Source organism: Bos indicus, chromosome 16, assembly GCF_029378745.1.
Source record: "Bos indicus isolate NIAB-ARS_2022 breed Sahiwal x Tharparkar chromosome 16, NIAB-ARS_B.indTharparkar_mat_pri_1.0, whole genome shotgun sequence".
Taxonomy (NCBI): Eukaryota; Metazoa; Chordata; class Mammalia; order Artiodactyla; family Bovidae; genus Bos; species Bos indicus.
In genome coordinates, this window is record NC_091775.1 from 2,076,192 (window position 1) to 2,098,211 (window position 22,020).

A 22,020-nucleotide genomic window follows, 5' to 3' on the forward strand; every position below is an offset into this window, starting at 1 on the left:
ACTTCTTTGCTCGGCTGAACTAGGAGAACAGCTTCTTCCCAAATCTTAGGAGGAAGAGGGTAGCCAATGGGGCTCAGAGTGGGGGTCATCATGTGTTAATTTTTGTAAATCTGCCCAGATGCAATGTGACAAATGCCAGCTGGAGACTGTCAGATCTGCTTGGGGCAAGGAGGTTTGCATCGTCGTTAGCTACTCCAAACTCTCCAGAGATTGAAGATGGTCACATCTCTTCTTTTCCTGATGTCCTCCATGTCTTAAAGTGCAAGGGCCCTCCATGCAGGGGGCTTCTGATGGTCATCTCTTCCAAGCCCCTGCCACCAGGCAAGCCTGCTCTGCAATCAGTCTCGGTGAGTGTCTTGGCTGTTTGTGAAGGGTTTCAGTAAAGGATGCTCCAGACCTACCATTATCTTACACTGCCGAGATGTTTTTGGTTTTTTTGGAGATGTTCTTTTTTGATATCAAATTTTAGTTTCTCTAGCTTTGGATATTGTTCCATTTTTATCTTCAGATGACAGAATCCTTTCTGACCTATGTGGTTCCTTTCAGCAGCACCAGGCATTCTGTTGACATCATAGTCTGCTGTTACAGCAATTTTGTGACGCCAACAGACACGGAAAGGGAGGAGCTAATCTAATTGTTTGGTTTGAAGACAGAACCCAGTCAGAGAACAATGCAATCAGTAAGTAGAAAAGACATTATTTAACCCATGATGAGACAAGCTGGTCGGGTATAGCTGGGGCTGATATTTAAGCAACTAATCCTAAATCCAAAAGGTCAATATATTCAGCCATTTAGTGGTACTTCTGCAAATGCTTTATCCTGATGACAAATGGCTTCACTTTGCAAATCCACCTCTCCCTATCCCTAATCCAGTTCCTGGAGCCCTGCTGTGGTCATGGCGAGCTGGGCCCTCTCCCAGTTCCTGCTTGGGATCTCTGCCTGTGCACAGTAGGTCCCAATAAATATTTGTTGAATGAATAAGTGAATGAATGAATGAACAAAAGAAACTCCCTATGCTCTGATTTAATTTTTAGCCAGCTGCATTTGGAGTTTGACATTGTATTACCAAGGGCTTCCTTATCTTTGCTCTCTCAAAATTAATTACTTCCTCTCCATGAGAACAGCTCCGTTTCTGCCCCCTCACCCCCTTCACTCAGCTTCCCTGCCTGGCTCCCCCTTGACTATACAGCTTGGCTTTGATCCATCTTCATTAGGAGGGGAAGAAAATTAAGCTCCTGTGCACAGGAGGAGGTGTTGAGGTGCACTGAGAAATGAGATTTCTCCCACTAGAAGGCAAAAATGTCCCTTTTCCCTTCAAGTTGAGCTCAGGGGCCTCCCACAGCCTTTGCTTAACTTTGCAAGTTAAATGACTTCTCCTGCCTGGTGGAGATAGCGCAGGCAGAGGGACAGAGGCCCAAGGGTTTCCCCTGTCTGTTGAGAGCTCTGCAATCCTCAGGATTACATGAGCACACAGAATACCTGACTGGAGTTTTTCTTTTTCCTTTGCTACTAAACTACACAGATGACAGGTTTCCATTAGGTTAGACACCAGGAGGAACTTACCAAGTACTGGACATTATTAAAAAAGGGAAAGAGAGACAGGTGATCAGGTTTTTTTTTTTTTTTTCTCTCCTCTTCCCTTTCTTTTAGGACATCAAAGGCCTCCATTTCTCAAGGACAAATGGTTATGAATCTACTTCCAAATGTACTGCTCAAATTCCTCTCAAGGGAAGGGGGGACTCTCAAGCAGTAAAGGGGGCAGGAGCATCCCTAAACTCCTGAGTTGCCCACTAGGTGGTCCCCTCACCCACTGTACCTACAAAGGTGGCCCCAGTGGCCATCAGTGAAGAGAGAACTGGAATGACTGACCTTTCAGTCCAAGGCCCTACACGAGAGGGCCTTCTCTGGCAAATGAGGTCCTTTCTAGTTCTGTGAAATAATACCTAGAAACTTTCAAGATGTGAAACATTTTATATATAAAACACAATGGCTATATTTTCTGCTTAAAAACAAATCAAGATATATGCTAAGTACTAGAGCTAGAAAATGAAAACCAGTCTTGGGTTTAAGACGGCTGTGAACGTAGCAGGGGCTGGCATTCCAGAAGTGCCCAAACCAATAAACTACAAAGAAACGAGATAGAGCCTCTCCCTTTTCTAAGCACTGTCCCCTCATCTAGTTTGGGCTTTTCTACAGTTTAAGAGACACCCGCAGCCTCTAAGTGCTGGCGCTGGTACAGCATCGCTACCGAGGTAACCGTGCGCTGACCAACCTCCAAACTACTCCCTAAGAATCCGCGTCGACCTGGAACGATACCCGGCACCGTGCAGTCAGAAGCAGCAAAAGCAACCCGGATGCTCAGGACCCTTTGCAGACAGGCATGTTCACACATGTGTACACACACCTGCACACACACACACACACACACACACACACACACACACACTCAGAATGGACAGCTCCCATCGTGATAAATACTGAACAACGAGAGAGATACATTCAACTCCTTCCACCTTGGGCTCCTCTTGGTTATTTGCAAAACACCAAGCTGCTGCAACCCCAGAGCTCCCGAGAATGCGTGCCAGCCAGGTTTTTCCATCCCAACAAAGCTCTGGCTTTTGGCCTTGCAGCTCATTAGATGGAGAGAGGACTGCGAGGTGAGCGGAGAGGAGGGCTGCCACAGCCCACCCCTCCCACTTCCTTCTTCCCCCAGCTCGCAAATTCCAAGCTGAGGCTGTCCACACACAGGAAAATTTCTGCAGCCTGCAAAGGAAGCGAAGGTCGGGCTCCCGCTCTCCATCTCCCCTCTGGATGTCATCATCATTTCAAGGAGCTTTATGTGCTCCACTTTTCTGTCCCAATTAAAAACCAACTTGGTTCACGTTCCCAACAATCCTGATGTGCCTGATTCCTGAGGCTCCCCCCTCCCACCCACCCCCATCATTCCTAGGAAAAAATACACTTCCCTAGCCAAGTTCTCCCCACCCAAGCCCCACTGCTCTCCCGCCTACTGCAGCCATACAAAGAGGAGGCCGAAGGGGGTCAGGCCTGGCGGCACCTGTAGGTATGCAAGGGGGAAAGGCACCTTCAAGAGACACTGGGTCTTTTCGAAATGCTGCCAACAGATCAAAACACCAGCCGTGCGGTCTCGGGGGACACAGCTGTCAGCGCTGTGCTTGCGCTTGCTCTCTGTCCTCCCCGCCTTTGCTCCAGCCTTCCTGCTGTGCACGGTCATTTCCAAAATGCCAAGATGACAGTGTCTTCCCCAAGTAAGCTCGAAACATAAAAAAAGCTGGCTATGGGGCTGCAGGAAGTAGCGAGGACGGAAGACCCAGGCTTGGTCTCTCCCACTTAACTCTGCCTATCCTCACAGCCCCATCACTGCCCCAGAGTCAGAACACCTTTCCTCCCCTGTTGTAATCAGACATGGAGCACTGGGGCAGTTTTAGCCTCAGCTTGGCCCCGAGCTCAGGTAGCAAGCAGAAAAGCTGGCTCAGTAGCCAAGGGATGGAAGTCACAAATCAGGGCTCCAGATCCAGGCTTCCTCCCTGCCATCCTATGTGGATGTCCTTCCCTAGTCTCTCCTGGGCCTGGACATTCCTTTTAAGAATAGGAGGTAGGAAAGCCTACAACTGCAGGTAAGGGTAGGAGAGCCTTGTGTGCTCTCGAGTCAGGGTAATGCTTCACTGTGTGTATGTGAGCACACGTGGGCCTGTCTCCCTTGAAGGAGGAAATGCCAGCCCGCTCCAGTATTCTGGCTGAGATAATGCCCTGGTCAGAGGAGCCTGGTGGGCTACAGTCCACGGGGTCACAAAGAATCAGACCCAACTGAGCACACAGCACTTTACTGTGTGTACGTGAGTGCATGTGTGTGTGTCTCAGTGGGTGTGTGTGTGTCTGGCAGAGGGGGGTACTCAGGGTAAATTCATGGGGAATCTTCATGCTGATCTTCTGTCTCAACTTGCATTATCTTATCTTCAAACTGATTATTTTACTTTACGGACCTCCATTTGTCTTCTGAAAAATAAACGGGGTGGATATTCAGCATAACCATGCCATTTATTAAAATACTGAGACTCTTCCATACTAGTTGGTAAAGGGCTACTCTTCCAATAAGGAAGAATCTCAGTACTTTCATATCTGGCCCTCCCCTCCTCTGTGTGATCCAGAAATATCTTAGGGCCCTCCAGGATGCCAGGCCTGTGTCCTTTCTGGTTGATAAATTATTAAATGTCATTCCTGGGATGACTGTTCCTTCACTGTCTGAACACTGACAGCCCTTTCAGGTGTTAAAATGATTCTGGTCTCAGAAGTTGTCTCAGCACAACACTGTAAAGCAGTTATCCTTCAATTAAAAAAATCCTATGATAAAGCATAACAGAAAACAATATTAAAAAAAAAAGAATGTGTGCATAACCAAATCATGCTGCTGCATAACAGGAATGAACAGCATTACAAATCAACTATCCTTCAATAAAAATAAATTTAAAAAATAACAAAACAGAAGACTAAAATAAAAAAGAAGCCGTCTCAAGCAGGTTGGGAGGCGTTCTGCCTCCGCACACCGTGACCCAACTTGGAGAGCCGGGGCAGCCCGGCCTCCGCACACCGTGACCCAACTTGGAGAGCCGGGGCAGCCTGGCTCCCGGCTCCTCATACTCCTTGTCCCTGAGCTTCTGGCCGTCCCACTGAGGGGAGAAGAAGAGAAGGCGAACAAGGGGGGCAGGCTTTCCCTCTCTCAACCTCCCCTGGGGGCCCCGCCAAGCCAGACAGAACAGAGGAGAAGGGCTCCAGTCCCCTCCCCTCAGCCTCTAAGCTGCTTCCCCGACGGTCAGCAACGGGGAAGAGGCCCCAGAGGAACGAGCAGGGCAGGAACTAATTACCTCCCCTCGCCCAACAAAGCTGAGGCCTGCTCTCCAGACACTGAGGCAGCCCAGCTGTCCGCTTCCAGGCCTCCCCCTTCCTAGCTCGGCAGCTTCGGTCCTGGCGTCCCGCAGACAGCAGTCACCCCACCCACCCCGAGGGAAGGAACAGTACCGAGTGAGTGTTTGGAGAGTAACACAGCTGGGCTGGCCCCCTCCTTCCACACCCTGAAAAGCTACACATGCCTTCTTGGTTCCCAGCCCAGCAATCTGCAAGGGTCAAGCTGTTTCGTGCCTCAGTTTCCTCATTTTAAGAATGAAACAGTAGTAATGAGTGGTGGCCTGTTTAGTGCTCCACTGTGCTGTGCTTAAATATCCTACTAGACTAGACAGCAGAGGAATAAAGCTGATGATGCTCTGAAGGGGTGAACACAGGAAAACATTAAACTCACATGGTCTCTGGTCCTTGGCCTGGGAGCAGGGCAAGGCCCACGCAAGTCAGGGGGGCTGAGATTCATTGCCTCGGCTATAGTAACAAGGGGCTTCCCTGGTGGCTCAGCTGGTAAAGAACCCGCCTGCAGTGCGGGAGACCTGGGTTCGATCCCTGGGTTGGGAAGATCCCCTGGAGCAGGGAAAGGCTACCCACTCCAGTATTCTGGCCTGCAGAATTCCATGGACTGTATAGAGTCAGACACGACTGAGCGACTTTCTTTCACTCACTCACTCACAGTAACAAGAGATACAAGACAAAGTTCACATCTCCTTGGTTGCCCCCAGTCCCCACCGCGTCTCCAGCCTGAGCTCCTCACTCTAGAAGAGAAGAGGGAGAGAGGCTTGTGAATCAGGAGGGCTCCGGCTCCACAAGGCCTGCTGCAAGAAGGCAGCGATGAAGGTCACACCGCCCCCCCGCCCCGTGTGAACCCCTGAAGGCCACAGGTGACGTGTGTGGCGTGGGGTGGGACGTGCCCCAAAACGTGCGTCCCACAACACCTGCCTAGTGCAGAGGAGTGCAGGGGCAGCCACACACAAACCGCTCACAGCCTGGGCCTTCTTTGTCCCTGTGCCCTGGCCGGCACCTCACACCCGGGAAGTGGACGGCTGTTTGGTGGGGTGGCTGAGATTTGTCTGACGCGGTGGCTGCGATCTGTCTGGCCAGATCTGTGGCCAGCGGTCTGCCCATGGCAGGCGGATGGGGCGTGCTGCTCTGCTCCCGGAGGCTGAACTGGGAGTGAGGCAGGGGAGCTCAGCCATGAAGCCTCTCCCCAGGGGATCTGACGGGCGGGCTCTATCTGCTCTGGGGCCTCTCCCTTCTCCCTTCCGACTGGCCAGCCAGGCTCTGCTAAGAGTCTACTGAGCAGAGCTTCGTCTGGTGGAGAAGAGAGCGGTGAATCAATGGGCGCAGGAGGGCAGGGCCGAGGCATCTGCTCTGGGAGGAAGGAGGTCCCCACCTCACAGGGCTGCACGTGGTGCAGATGCAAAGGCAGGTGGGCCGGGAGCAAAGCCCCAGTGTGAGCACCGCCCCTCACTCGCCGGCCGCGAGGGCTCGGCTGCTTGGTTCTCCTGACCTGGAACAGCAGGGACACAGATGGATTGTGGGAAACTCTGAACACCTCCTCCTGATGGGAGCGAGGAGTCTGGAACTTCCCATGGACGCAGGGAGCTGGCTCAGGGCTTGGAAGACAGAGGGCTCTCCCAGATTGCTGTCTGCTGCAGAAGATACAAGAGGAGCTTGGGGACAAGGGCCACCAGAGGAAGCAGCCGGCACGCAATGGCTGTGCCTGGAGAGAGTCACTGCTGTCTCCATCTCTGTGTGCTGAGAAAAATCACTGTGAGCTCCCCTGACAGCCCAGAAAGAGAAAGTGAGACCTGGAAGGGAAAGAACTTAGAGAACTTTTGGAGACACTTGTCACTTAAAGAATGGTGGGCGCGTGACTGTAGCTGACCAGTACTGACATCTCAACTTTTCTGGGTCTCAGTTTCCTCGTCTGGAACATGGAGTGATACCGAATTGCTCAGAGAATTAAAGTGAAAGTGCTAGTCGTTCAGTCGTGTCGTTCAGTCGTGTCCGACTCTTTGCGACCCCATGGACTATAGTCTACCAGGCTCTTCTGTCCATGGGATTCTCTAGGCAAGAATACTGGAGTGGGTAGCCATTCCCTTCTCCAGGGATCAAACCCAGGTCTCCTGCATTGCCAGCAGATTCTTTACCACCTGAACCACTTGGGAAGCCCTCGGAAGATTAAACGAGAACACATATTTAAAGCACCCAGGAGAACGCTTGGCACGTAACAGTTGCTCAGTCAGTGACTGATGTTATAAACATTAATAAAATAAAAGAATAAAATAAAACAAAGAGCACTATCCCATCCATTTTAGTAGCCACTAGTCAACATGCAGCTATTTACATTCTCACTAATTAAAATTAAATAAAATTAAAATTTCAGTTCCTCAGTCATGCTAGCCACAATCTGCTGGGGCTTGAGAGCCACCACAGCTAGAGGCCACCAAATTGGACAGGAAGGTTATAGCATGTTCTACCCCGGTGGATATTCTGTTGGACAGCACTGGGCTAGATGTTCTTTAAGCCATCTTCCAGTTCTAATAATTTTGGATTCTATAAAACACATAACTCCAAACCAGTCTGTCCTTCCACCAGCTGACATGGGTTTAGTGTCCTCAGGGAAATGCAAGTTCTCTTATAGCCCTAAGCTAAGGAAAAAAGAAAAAGGAAAAGGAAATCTGTTGCCAACAACAATAACAGAAATGTTAAACATCTAAAATCAAAGGATACATCTGAAAGTCCAATCAAAGTTAATGTAGGTATCTATCATTTTAAAATAGATGCACGAAGACTCCTCCAGGGTTTGAAAATATTGTTATTAACAGCCCTAATGGGCACAGGCCCTGGGAGAGGCAATTGAGAAAAGTTACAGAGAGGGTCATGGAGGCTGGCAAAGGGAAAGGAGCAAGGAACGGGCCCTCCTTCCTACCTCCTTCTCCTTCTTGGGTTGGCCAGCTGCTGGTGAGGCTGGAGGGGGGAGAAGGGACGGCTGGCCTGCAGGGTCTGCCTGGTCCTGCCTCCACGGGGTGGGAGGCAGGGAAAGGAACTGCAGGGAAGACAGCAGGCTCAGGGTCTTCCTTCCCTTGCACCTCCCTGTCCCCACCCAGCCTGGAACCTGTGCTAATCCCAGGGGTACAGTCTGTTCTTAAACAAACAGCACCCAAAGCAGGTGCCAGAGTGTGCCCATTGATAACTGGCTTGGAGCCGGGAGGGGAGAAGACCTCAGAGGAATGGGAGAGGTGTTCCCAGGCCTAGACCCTGCCTGGAGCCCAGACAAGGGACAGAGGAGCTTGGGAAGAAAAGGAAAGTGGATGGGAGAACCTGGGGAGGGACACTGCGGGCCCCTGCCCTGTCCCCCTGCCATGCAGTAGCCTTGAAGGAGGCCTCGGTGGGGATGCTGAGACAAGAAGACACATGTGCTTTGGAGAGGACAAAAGGGACGCTGGGCTTGGTCCTGGTCAGGACGGAAGCCAGTCTTGGTAAGGGACACCTGAGTGACGGGTGAGTGTGCCTGTGCCTTTTGGAGCACGTGAACACCATCCCGATGCTGCCCCTTGTGGCTGGCCTGGGAATAGTGCAGCTACGTAATTCGCAGGCCCCAGAGCCAAATAAAAGGCAGAGCTCCTTGCTCAAACATTATGAAGTTCAGGACGGTGACAGGAGAGCATCAAACCAAGCCCTTCTGAGGATGCAGGGCCACGGCACAAGCTGTGTGCCCACGAAGACCGCCCTGCCTGGGAACACCAATTGCTCTGTGGTGCTTCTCCTGGAAGTTTGAGGATGGAGGGCGGCTAGTCATCCTTGCGGCTAACTCTTAGCACAAGGCAGAACACCAGAAGGGGCAGCTCCTCTCCCAGTTCCTACTTTCCCCTCTTTCTTGGCTTACATGCCCGGAAACACGGCTGCTTTCGCTGCTGCCGCTGGGTCTGGTAGCTGGCACCGCCCCTTCTCGTGCCTGGTTTCTGTTTGCCTGTGGGCAGCTTAGCTGGAGGAAGCACCACAGCTGAAAGCCAGAGGGTTGGACTTGCCTTATCTTTCAAACCTGCCTTCAAGACCGGCACAGGGAACCCTCTGTTCCTACCCGACCGACCCCTCCAGGGCCGCCTACTATTACCATTATGTCATCGAACCTTTTTCCTCCCAAGAAAGAGGCAGGGGACAAAAGGGCTTCTGGCTACGATGGGGGTAAAGTCAACATTTCTGCTTTGGAGACAAATCAGGCTTTCATTTTTTGTGCATGCATGAGTACACACACACACACACACACACAACATCAGCTGAGACAAGTCCGTCTTAGCACTCCACCAACAAAGCAAAGAAACTTGTCCACATTCCCTGCACAAGTCTGACCCAACGTGAGAAGGTGCCTCGGTCAAAGAGCCCCAATATTTAGAAGGAATGAGGGTCCTGAGTTGGCAGTTTGGGGAAAGGGGACAACAGATACCTAAATCCAGAAGAATGGCTCTCTCTCTTCCTGGATTTCTGTTGCTCCCAAATGACAAACTTTGTCTTCTAATGAGTTGAGTCTCGCGCCAACTCTCTATTCCACGCCCCCTCCTTGCATCCTGCCTCCCACCTCTCCACACTTGACGTGAAGTAAAGGGAATAAAAGGCAGGGCACAGCTATGCCAGTCTCCTCTGGTTTAGCCCTTACTGCTTTCCTTCAGTGCTGGGCCCAGGAAATGGCTGTGAGGAGGCCGATGGCACTTCTGCCCAGAGCTCCCGAGTCCCCTGCTCTGGAGACAATGGCTCAGGGAGCGGGGGGAGCCGGGCTCCAGCTCTGCATGCAGAGGGGTACACAAAACCATTGTCTCTGCAGCAGGGCAGACAATGACTTGTATTTCTGGCATCTGTGCCAAGGGGTTCACCCCCTTGGACTAAGAGAACCCTGAAGATTTCCTTCTAATAAATAGGAGTGATACTGAAATCTGGCCCAACGCTGAGAATGTGCATCCAGTTGTAACAAAGCCCACTCCAGCTGATGGTATGGGAATACTGGAGCTCCCTTACTTGCTCCAGAGCCTCCCAGACAGACAGACAGCGAGACAGAGGACCACTCACTTACCAGCTCTTCTCTGCGATGCCCTCTGCTCTCTCTGACTCCTTTCACACTCAGGAATAGGGAAAAGGCTCTCCTTTAACACTCATCAGGCCCCTGGTGGGTAGCAATCATTAACAGCCACACATGCTGACTGGCTTTAACCCCTTCGGTGCTGGCTGCCTCCAGCTGGCTGATGGACAGCCCCGTCCCCTCTTCCCAGCTCCGAGAAAGCAGGAACTCCTGCCTTGATGCCATCCACCTGAGTAATGCCGCTGCCTCCCATGTGGAGAGCAGGAGCCCTCTAGTCCCACCCAGGCTGCCCTGCCTGATTGGAGCACACTGGCAACCTGAGGCGCTTGGTCCTGGCACAATGCCCAATTGGATGAGCCCACATTATGAAATATTTGCCTAGCAGGCCAATAGAGGAGCCAGGATCAGGGGGGAGGGGTGATATTTTTATTTATTCCTGGAGGAGACAGAACAGACAAAGGTAGTCATAGCATGCCTAGCCCTGGGCCAGGAAACAGTGGGAAGGGGGCTTCAGGTCAGTGAAAGCGCCTCTAGCCTCCCTGTGCAGGTACAGGGCGGAATCCCGGAAGGCTTCTAGGCAATTTCAGCTCCTGGCTGTTTAGCTAGAGGGTTTCTTTGCCTTAATGATTCCCTGACTCACCCAGGAGTTTGGAGCTAGGAACTGTAACAGAAATGAAAAAGGAAAATAACTTGACAGGCAAAGGATTGCTTGTATCTACACAAACTGTGGGGCACAGGTAATCTATATTTCAGAGTTGCAGAAATCATTTTTGCATCTTTAGTGGATGCGAAAGAAAGGTGACCAGGAACGAGCAGAGAGAAATTACCTCCTTTTCCCTTTAAAAATAGGCAACTGATTTGGGAAAATCTAAATCCAGCATAAAAGTATCTACGTGTAGGACGTATGCAAATCTATGCAGATATGTGCAAATGAGCAGCTCCAGGCTTTTCAGAGTAAGTCCTTGCCAGGATTTTTCTAGTTTGAGCAAGAAATCCGGCAGTCTCCAAACCCTATAACAGAGGATCTCACTGTATGCTGTAGCATAAGTGAGATATCAGTAGAGGGAGCATAGCATATAGGGCTCAATAAACATATTTATTGAACATTTACTACATATAAAGCCTTGAAGTAGTCTCGTAGGGTTTTTAAACCATAATCATAAACATGATAGGCTATGCTGGAGAACGTCAGCACCCTCTCTCTGCACGCCCACAGTTAATACCCCCTTTTCCTTTCTGGCCCCAGTGGGTGGTGCTGCTCCAGCTCGTACCAGCCTGGGTCTAGTGGCTGCATCTCCTCTCACCACCCCTTGTTCTTGTCTGTCAGTAGTCCAGTCACTGTGGCTCAAGACCCTGGCTTAAATCTACCAGGGGGCCCTTTCTTATCTCCTGGGCTGCCTTCCCAGCTGCCTGATGGCGGGTTGGCCCTGGTCTCTTAAAGGGGCTGCGAGCATTCCCAGCCTGCCGCGTCCACCCTCAGAAATACTCCCAGAAACCTGGTGCCGCACTGCCTGCAGAGTCAGGTTCACCATACCGCTCCCCGCTCACGTCCCTTAGAGCCACAGCTGGCTGCAGGACTGCCGGAGTGTGATCAGCTTAAACCGGCAAAGGACGCTGATGTTTGTGCCTTTGTTGTAAATGCTTAGCATTTCATGTAAAAGCCCTGCATCTCAGTATTTAAAGGTTCCCACTCTGTGAAACTGAGTTTTAAAGGGGGACAGGGGCTCAGGATATAAAGTCAACATAGAAAAATCAGTTCTATTTCTAGATACTAGTAGCAAACGGTGAAAAATTGAAATTTTAAAAATACTACATACAACAGGGTAAAAAATATGAAATATTTAGGAATAAATTTGACAACAGATGTGCAAGACCTATATACCAAAAACTCTAAACTACTACTGAGAAAAATTAAATCAAATCTAAATAAAAGGCAGATATACTGTTTGTATGAAAAAGGAAATTAAATATTGTTAGAATATCAATTCTCCACTAATTTTCCTATAGAGTCAATACAATCCCAATAGGTTATTTGTAAAAATTGATACAGGTACTCTGAAATTCATATAGAAATTAAAAGGACCTATAATAACCCCCAAAAGTTACAAAAAGAAGAATAAAGTTAGAAGTCTTAGATGATCTGACTTTAAGATTAGAATCTACAGTAGTCAAGACAATGTGGTATCTGCATAAAGATACACCTACAGATAAACTGAACAGAATAGAGTCTAGGGATAAACCCATTCAGATACGGTCAGTTGGTTTTCCATAGAAGTATAAGGATAATTCCGGAGAAGGCGATGGCACCCCACTCCAGTACTCTTGCCTGGAAAATCCCGTGGACGGAGGGGCTTGGTGGGCTGCAGTCCATGGGGTCGCTAAGAGTCGGACACAACTGAGCGACTTCACCTTTCACTTTAGTGCATTGGAGAAGGAAATGGCAACCCACTCCAGTGTTCTTGCCTGGAGAATCCCAGGGACGGGGGAGCCTGGTGGGCTGCCGTCTCTGGGGTCGCACAGAGTCGGACACGACTAAAGCGACTTAGCAGCAGTAGCAGCAGCAGCATAAGGACATTTCAATGGGGGAATGACAGTCTTTTCGGTACATGGTGCTAGAAAAACTAGAGGTCCATATACCAAAAGCAAAAACAAAATGCCTCGACTTTACCATTAAAAATTAACTTAAAATGGACCAAGGCCTAAAATGAAAAGCTTAAACTATAAGATTTCTAGAAGAAAACAGAGGAAAAAATCTTAAGTGGCTTTTGGCTTGGCAAATCTCTTAAATACGACATAAGATGCACCAGTTTTAAACAAAATATCAAGAAATCAAACTTCATTGAAACAAAAAGCTTTACTTTTCAAAACATGTTACAAAAATAAAAAGGTAAGCCATAAACTAGAGAAAATATTAGCAAAACATGTGACATAAGACTTTCATCTAGAATATATAAAGAACTCTTACACCTAAATATCAGGACAGCCAAGTGAAAGTGAAAGTCACTCAGTCCTGTCCCACTCTTCACGACCCCATGGGAATTCTCCAGGCCAGAATACTGGAGTGGGAAGCCTATCCCTTCTCCAGGGGATTTTCCTGACCCGGAAATCGAACGGGTCTCCTGCATTGCAGGTGGATTCCTTACCAGCTGAGCTACCAGGGAAGTCCATTAATGTGCAAAAGATTTAAACAGATCCTACACCAAAGAGGAAACGCTATGTCAAATAAAGTACAGGAAAACATGCTCAACATCATTAGTCATTAGGGAAAAGCAAATTGAATCCACAACAAGCTAACACTAATACACCCACCAGAACTGCTAAAATTAAGACTAATCATACCAAATGTTGACCAAAATGTAAATGAACTGAAAGTCATACCCTGCTGATAAGGCTGCAAATGGTACTTCCACTTTGTTTACCTTTTTAAGAAACTGCCAAACTTTTCCATGCAGTTTAACATACATGGATTCCTAGGTGTTTGTCCAAAAGAAATGAAAATATATGTCCACACAAAGATTTGAACACAAATGTTCACAGAAGTTTGTTTGTAAGAGCCCCAAACTGCAAGAAACTCAAATGTCCATGAATAGGAGAATACATTATGTGTACCATCCATACAATGGAACATGACTCAACAATAAAAAGAAATGAATTACTGACATACATAACAACACAGATGCATCTGAAAATAATTGTGTTGAGAGAGAGAAGCTGAACTCCCTTCCCCCAAGTAAAAAATGTATACTTTATGATTCTATTATACAAAACCCTCACAAAGGTAAACTAATTTATAGTGGCAGAAAGCAAATCAGCAGTTATTATGGCGATGGGGTAGACAGAGGGATTTCAAAAAGGCAGGAAGAAACTTTGGGGAGTGATAGATACATTGTCTGAGAAGGCAATGGCACCCCACTCCAGGACTCTTGCCTGGAAAATACCATGGACGGAGGAGCCTGGTAGGCTGCAGGCCATGGGGTTGCTAAGAGTGGGACATGACTGAAGCGACTTAGCAACAGCAGCAGCAGATACAGGTGTACTATCTTAATTGTAGCTACAGTCTAAAAAAAAATGCATCAAATATTACCCCTTCAATAGTTATCATAAATCAATTGTACCTCTCTAAAGCTATAAAAAAGAAAAGTCTTCAGATGAGACATTAAAAAAAAAACCACCTACCCCTGGGGCTCTGCTGTGATGGATCTGGCAGGTAGGGGTGTGGCGGGGCAGGGTGGGGATTCCAGCTTCCCTAGTGACCTGCTTTAGACGGCTGGTTAAAGACGGGCACCGATGTGGCCTTGAATCAGCCTGGACCTCTCTCCTGGATTTAGGTCAAATAATTTGGCAGACCTGAACATCGTCTTTATAAAAATAATTGTTTGTTTTATGACAGAAGGGAAAATATCAAATAAAACCTGGTTCACAAAGTCCTCTCCTCATCATCTCACATGATTCTTTTATGGTTCTATATGGTAGGCAGAAAAATATTAACACTCTCATTTTACAAAAAAACATACAAACAGAAAGCCTGAGGCTCACAGAGGTAAGATCACCCACCTCCTACAAGAGTCCCTTACCCTCAGCGTGGAGCTCTTCCTGCTAACTACGGTCTGCCCGCGGCCTGGGGGCACCCCGCCCGTCCCTCAGCCCTGGCTCGGCTCCCAGGACCACAGAACGCAGACCAGCATCGGGGTGCTCGCCCCACGCTGAGCAGACGTTCTCGTAGCACACAAGTGGTGCTAGGAGACTGGAAGGGACCCTAGGACGGGGGAAAACGGGGCAGGTCTCGGGTCATAATCAGCTCAGCTAAGGGGAACCATGCCATACTAAGACAGGCTCGCCTGGGAGAGAAGAGGGGATCTGAGGGTCTAATCAGACCGCGTATCTGATGAGAGAGGAGGGAAACCAACCCAACACCACTCCCAAGGCAGAAGTCCGGTGGATGCGGAAGCAGCTGGAAGCTGTTAGAGGACTCCAGGCCCTGCGCCTCCTTCCCCTCTTCATCTGCCCCCCTGCTCTGAGGGAGCTGGAAGCCCCCCTCCTCTCTCCCTTGTTCTGAGGACAGGGTGACGGGAGGGCGGAAATCCACGCTGCAAGGTGCAAAACGTTAAGAGGCATCGAAAAGCTCAATGATCAAGTTTGATCAAAGTTTTATGCAGTATTTTGGAATAAAAATTAGTGCAAAAAATCCATAATGAGTGAAATATTTTAAATAAAGACCAGATTGCTGCTGCTGCTGCTAAGTCGCTTCAGTCGTGTCCAACTCTGTACGACCCCATAGACAGCAGCCCACAAGGCTCCTCTGTCCCTGGGATTCTCCAGGCAAGAACACTGGAGTGGCTTGCCATTTCCTTTTCCAATGCATGAAAGTAAAAAGTGAAAGTGAAGTCGCTCAGTCATGTCCAACTCTTAGCGACCCCATGGACTACAGCCTACCAGGCCCCTCCGTCCATAGGATTTTCCAGGCAAGAGTACTGGAGTGGGGTGCCATTCCCTTAGTAGTACACAATTTCCAATTCGCCTGAGGCTCCAACATGGCTTAGGGTGGCACTGTTACTGATTCTGTTGTTACTGAAAATGTTGATATTTTGTCCTTGATGAAATTTTCACACTGATTTTTATTTCTTTTAATATTGCAATAAATGCTATTTATCTTGATTACTGAGTCTTCTGGCAGCCTCTTAAATGCTGTGCCTAAGGAGACTGCCTCAACCACCTTACCTTACTCAGCCCTGCTCAGGGATGAGACTGGAGAGACTGGGAGAGAGATAGGGAGACGAGACAGGGCCCAGAAAGGGCCAGGGAGAGGTCTGCACTCTTCAAAAAACCTCAGTGCATGAAAAACAAAGAAAGGCTGAGGAATTATTCCAGATTAAAGAGGAGCAGAGACATGCTCCTGGATTAGATTCCAATGACATTATTAGGGCAACTGGTGAAACTGAATATGGCCTGTCTACTAGATAATAGTAACGTATCAGTGTTGTTTCCTGAATTTGTACACTGTACTGGGTTTATGTAAGAGAATGTCCTTATTTTTAAAAGGAAAAAATAAAGTGATAAGGGTCAGAGGGTGACGGCGGTCTGAGAGCTACATTAAGCCAAACACTCCTCTCTGTCCAGCCTGTCTTTCCTCCAATTCCAGGCAGTCCCAGCAGGGACCAGTAGGAAATGGTAATGGTAGGAAGTCTTGTCCGGAAGATCAGGTCTTGGAGGGCTGGTTAGACATTTGCTTCTCAAAAAAAGAATTAACCTTGAATTCTCAAATCACTCCTCACTCGCTCCAGGAAGACTTGACAACTGGCACCGAAAAGAAAGGAAATTAACACTGACCCAGGCCATGAAACTAGCACATTCTCTGCTCAACCTCCTGAGGCAGGCACCACGGCCCTGCACTTGCAGAGGAGGAAGCTGAGCCATCAGGGAAGCAGCTCTAGGCAGCTTGGAAACGGGAAAGCCGGGGTGAGAGCCCAGGACACAGCCCAAAGCCAACTCTTTTCCCACTTCCAGTTTGTTGTGCAACTTGAAATTCCCTTCTCATGCATCATCCTACAAACTAACCCTTTAGTTTATTTTTGCGGAGTTGAATCTGCATTGGCCTTGGGATTTTTGGCTCCGAAGTCAGACCGCCCCAATTCCAATCTGACAGCACCGGTTATTACCTAAGGGACTCTGAGTGAGTGATAACTTTTCTGTGCTTTCATCTCCCCATCTGCAAACAGAGATAATATAAACTGCTACCTCAAGGGTTTGTCATAGGATTAAATGAGATTATACAAGCAGAGAATTTGAGAGACCCGGACCTTGCAATGTTCAATAAATGCCAGAAATCATTACTATCTGCCCCTGCCTCAGATCATTCCCTCATAGGAAGTGATGGCCTAATTTCTGACTATAAAACCCCTCAGCACTTTGACACATGAAGACAAATGCTTAACAACTGCGCCTAAAGAAGTTATCCATCAAGATAGTATTTTGGATATTCTCAACCTAGTTAAGAATGCCTTGAAGCCCCCACCCACCTCAGACCACTCGCAATCATCTGAGGCAGACCCCTTACCCTCAGGAGCCAGCATAATCGACACCTAAGAATCTTAGAGAGGACGGAGGTCTGTCCTACCGTGCTCTGAACGAGGAGGGGATCTTGTTTTTCTATGTCATGTCACACTTGGAAGTTAAACAGCAAGTCCATCTAGGGGCCACATCCCTGGGCTGGAGGAGTTGTCTGGGAAGGTTCAGGCCCTAGTGCTGGTAGTCGCCCATGCAGCTGTATAATGCGGGCAAGTGCTTGCCCCTGGGGCCCACCGGGCCTGAGCGGGGAGCCACCTTGTCCGCAGAGTTGATGAGAGCGTACAAGAGGCCACTAAGTCCTGGGCACTTCAGCAAAGAGCCGGGCAAAGGAGGTGGGGAAGGTTACCGGTCCAGGAAAGCCTAAGCCCCTCTGGAGCACGCTCCTGTCTTAGGGTCCTCCGGCTGAGGAGCCCTACAGCAGGAGAAGGCAGACAAGCCAGAAGACACGCAGCAGGGGACTGAATAGGGGCGGACCAAGGGCAGGGCGCCCAAGGGTCAGGCGGCGGTCAGATTCAGCCAGGAAGATGGTTCTCCTGCGACAAAGGCAGAGCGGGAGCAGGGCGATTTTCTAACTATAAACAGAAACCCCAGAAGCCCCAAACCACACACAAGCACGTGTGAGGATGCGGGCACAGCGTGAAGGACAGCGGGCACCGTACGCAGGAGGAAGGACTAGTGCAGCGGCAGGCGGGGACGAGGGGCGGTGCGCGTGCCGGCGCCCAGGACGCAGGGGCATAGCCAGGTGAGTGGGCCTGAAGCGCATCAACGTGGGCAGCGCTTACGAAGGAAAGGACTGCAAACCCAAGTGAAGAGGGGCCTTGGACGGGGCCGCTGTGGGTGGGAGGCTCACACTGAGCGGACAGAGGCTGACCCTGCTTCTCGTAAACTGACCCCGCATCGGTCCGTCCGGATCTCTGAACACAGGCGCAACTCACACACCTGTGCTTGTCCGAGCCTCCTGGGCCCAGCCTCAGCACTGTTTCTCTTGCCCTTCACACAGGGCTTTGCCTGACCTGATTTTTCCATGGCAGAGAGCATGAAATAGAGTCCCACACCCTGGAATTAAATTCCTCCCCATCCCAGTGCAATGGGTATTTGGATTTTGTGCTCTCCCCAAACCCCTCCAAAGCACTGCACCAGCATCTCTGCCACCGTCCCTCCCCAGGCCACGCACTTTGCTCTGGGTAACACACCTTCCCCAGGGAGCAATGCAGGGGCTGGCTGAGCTGCCAGGAGGGGTGCGACCGCAGCTCCCTCCGCTGCCTGGCCCCTGCATTCCAGCCCTGCGCCCAGAGTTTGACCTTCTCTGTGGCTGTGGCATGTGTGTTCTGGGTTACAGAAATAGCTCAGCCCCTGGGACCCTGCAGGCCCTCCCTCTCCTCCACCCAAAGACGCCCTCGGCTCCCAGGCTCCAGGGGCGTCAGGCTGGAGCAGGGGAGGGCTCAGTTCCCCACTGCCCTCCCGCACGCCCCTCCCAGAGCAGAGCCAGGTTGGGCCGCCTCCCCACACACCCACCCCTTCCAGTCCCCGCACTTCTGGGGTGTCTGCCATCACTGTGGATGGAGCTGAGGCTTTTGGCAGGGGAAGGCATGAAGGAGACACAGCGCCATGAAAAGCTTAGACAAACCTGACCCCTCGTTGTGTTTTCTTTGGAGTTCATTTGGATTAAGGGCAACAGCCAGCCAGAAATGGTTCCCAATCCCACACACCCTGGCCTAGCCACCCTGTCGTCTCACACAAGGCGATGATGTCATGGTCCCTGTTTCAATACTAACCCAAACAAGATGGCATCGGTCCTCCAACAAGCCCAAGATGGAATGGGGGACCGTGGACTCAACGACAATATCAAAGACTGAATGTAGAAACAGTGATGAGCTTTTGATGTGCAGCTTTTAGATCCTGACTCCCTAGTGTCTGATGAAACAATAAATCTTTCATGAAGGACTTTACTAAAGGGATAGAATGTTACCTCTGGGGAGGGTGGGGCCCTGAATGGCCTTCAAGATTCAGGTTCCACACTTTGTCCACCCGTGGGGAATGGCGAGGACAGCCACGCCTGGGCCTCTTCAGCCACACTGCCGTCACTACCTCCTAGGCCTCGGCAGCCTCGTAGACAGGTGGGGAGAGAGCTGGACAAAGGATATTGGGGTGTATAAACTCTGCAAATCAAACACCTCTGGGCTTGGAGGTCCAGGAAAGGCTATCGGTGATAGAAAGTACCCATCCCCCCCCAAAAAAAAGAAAGTACCCATCCCTTTCTAGACACTGCCCCTCCACCCCGATACCACAGAGTTACAGCGGTAATAGCCATGTTCCTGCAACCTCATGCCACTCTCTTGGTTCCAGGTAGCCACCCAACCCTAGCTCAGCCAAAACACCTTTCCAGGGATGGGAATTGGAATTTAGAGAAAAAAAAAGACCAGTCCTTCTTCAGGTGACATGTACACAAGGGAGCTGCGAGAAGCCATCTCTTTAGACTGACGCGGAGCCAGGACAGCCCCGCAGGGAGAAGAGCCTGAAGCCAGCCCATGAAGAGGACCAATGGGCAAGGCCACACTTGCACCAGCCAGCTTCTTGATTCTAGCTTGTTCCTGCAGCCCAGCCATCCCTCTGAACTTCACAATGCAATCCCCTTGGGGCTTCAAGTCCTTTGAGCAGTTCCAGTAACATACTCGAAAGTTATAACTAACATCAGGAAGAGAGACAAGATGAATTCTGGAGGATCCAGCGTCTAAACTCCGTAGATGTGGCTGGCATGAGGAAGAAAAGGAAGGAAGAGGAAGGAAAAGGGCCAAGGAGTTTGCCCAAGGGTTGCAGAACACAGTGCTGTTAAGACCTGAGCTGGCCTAGAAGGCCATGCAGGAGGACAGGGTGGATGTAGGTAGGGGTCAGGGAAAGCAGGTGGATTTGCTGCCTCCCAGGTCAGGGAAAGCTCCTCGGGTGTTTAGAGAGCTGGCAACAGGAGAAGTGCGGGCCACGTGGGTGAGCTAAGTCCCTAGTGAAGGTGGTAGGCCACCTCTGCTGACGGATGGGCCAGGGGTCTGGGAGCATGTTCCCAGAGGACATTCGTTATTCAGGAGAGGAGAAAATTTATATCCTTTCTCCTGCCCTTTCCAAAGCAAACGAGGGTCCTTTGCCACCTTAGAGACTCACAGCTCTCTCAGACTAAGGGATCTGCTCTGTCCTTCAGGCCTTCAGAAACACTTCAGTTCAGTTCAGTCACTCAGTCACTCAGTGTCCGACTCTTTGCGACCCCATGAATCGCAGCACACCAGGCCTCCCTGTCCATCACCAACTCCCGGAGTTCACTCGGACTCACGTCCATCGAGTCAGTGATGCCATCCAGCCATCTCATCCTCTGTCGTCCCCTTCTCCTCCTGCTCCCAATCCCTCCCAGCATCAGAGTCTTTTCCAATGAGTCAAGTCTTCGCATGAGGTGGCCAAAGTACTGGAGTTTCAGCTTTAGCATCATTCCTTCCAAAGAAATCCCAGGGTTGATCTCCTTCAGAATGGACTGGTTGGATCTCCTTGCAGTCCAAGGGACTCTCAAGAGTCTTCTCCAACACCACAGTTCAAAAGCATCAATTCTTCCCTGCCACCAAATCCATGAGCTAACGGTCCCTTTAAGAATATCTTCCTCCTCTGTTCTCTAGTTGGCCAGAGCAGATGTTCCTTGTCACTATGGCAACGAACCTACCACTCCTCCTAACGGTAGCTTCCTAGGGAAGGACACACACAGCACAGGCCACTCCCCAGACAGAGCGGCTGACCTGCGAGCTGCTTGGAACTCACGGATGGGAGGCTCCTGACAGCACAGGACGCTGCGGGCTCCTGTGCGCCTGCATAATAAGAGCTCCAATCCTTCCTGTCTGAGAGGTGACACAGGAATAGCAGGCACTGTCTGACAGCAGTTAGCAGGTAGGGGAGGGAGGTTACGTATGTCACTGCCCAGACAACAGACCAATGATCATCTGTCCAATGAAGTGTTAAAAAGCATGTGGTCTATCTTCAATAAATTGAATTAGCTGTTCCTTTGACCTTTTTTTCACATCACTAATGAAGACCAGTGAAACCCTCCTGATTGAATTCTCCTTACTTCAAGCTGCATACCATTCTCACCCTCATCTGGAGTTTGTTATCCTTCCAGACAGTCCTCTCCAATGGGTCCCTGCTCGAGGCAAGCCTTCTGCAGCAGGTGGTGTGGGGAAGCAGAAAGCACTGTATCCCGCTGGTTCTGCAGAGCTGTTTCCACTGAAGTGATGCTTCTCTCACTAAACCCAACTTGACCCCATCTGTTCTTGGCTCTCACAGCCCCGATGAAGCCAGCTGGATTCGTCTTGTAAGCCACAAAATTGACTGAACTTTAGCTTCTTCTCTTCTGAGACCTTAGCTTACTGGGATCCCAGAAGTCAAAGTATAAATAAGAACAAGTCAGTAAATGATCCCTATCGGATGTGCAGGAAAAGCATTCCTAATGAGGGAAGACGCCAAAGTCAGCGCTCCGCCCCCACCCACACACCCCCAAATCTCCTTCAGTCACTCCCAAAGGTAAAGTGCGCCCTACCTCGGAGGAAACGGCTTGTCTCTGGAGATGAACAGGGGTGGTATGGAATCACAGGTCAGCTCTGATTGGAATCCACTTACCCGCCAAATGGCATTAGACAAGCTACTGATGCTCTCTGAGCCTTAGTTTCCTCATCTGTAAAATGGGAATGCTAATTCCACGTGATAGGGTTATATGAGGCAGTATAGAACTGCAATGCCTTAATTACATTCCCAAATCCACAAATATCTGAAAATGTAAAGTTTTTTCTTAACTGGATTGATGGCAGAACCCAACCTGACTCAAACCTAGTTGGTAGCATCACTTGAACTGGCATGAGACTCATTTTAGCCTTTTTAAAAAATCCCACTTCTGTGATTCTTTAGACACATCTTGCTGCGGAAATATTAATATGTGT

General features: G+C 49.8%; 1 protein-coding gene and 1 long non-coding RNA gene across 14 annotated transcripts in view; one reads left to right on the plus strand and one right to left on the minus strand.

Moving 5' to 3' along the window:
• PLEKHA6 (pleckstrin homology domain containing A6) overlaps positions 1-22,020 on the minus strand; it is a 138,736-nt gene that overhangs the window by 47,322 nt on the left and 69,394 nt on the right. Inside the window, exon 1 of one of the 13 annotated variants that reach the window (XM_070767767.1) lies at positions 9,989-11,096. The exons of the other annotated variants lie outside the window; for them this stretch is intronic. The gene's annotated coding sequence lies outside the window, so the exon portion shown is untranslated. Of the gene's footprint in view, positions 1-9,988; positions 11,097-22,020 lie in introns of those variants that run through there. 13 annotated transcript variants of the gene reach the window in all.
• Positions 603-2,139, plus strand: LOC139176299 (uncharacterized). Its single transcript, XR_011560695.1, has 2 exons — positions 603-679; positions 1,651-2,139. It is a non-coding gene; the product is annotated as an uncharacterized lncRNA (long non-coding RNA).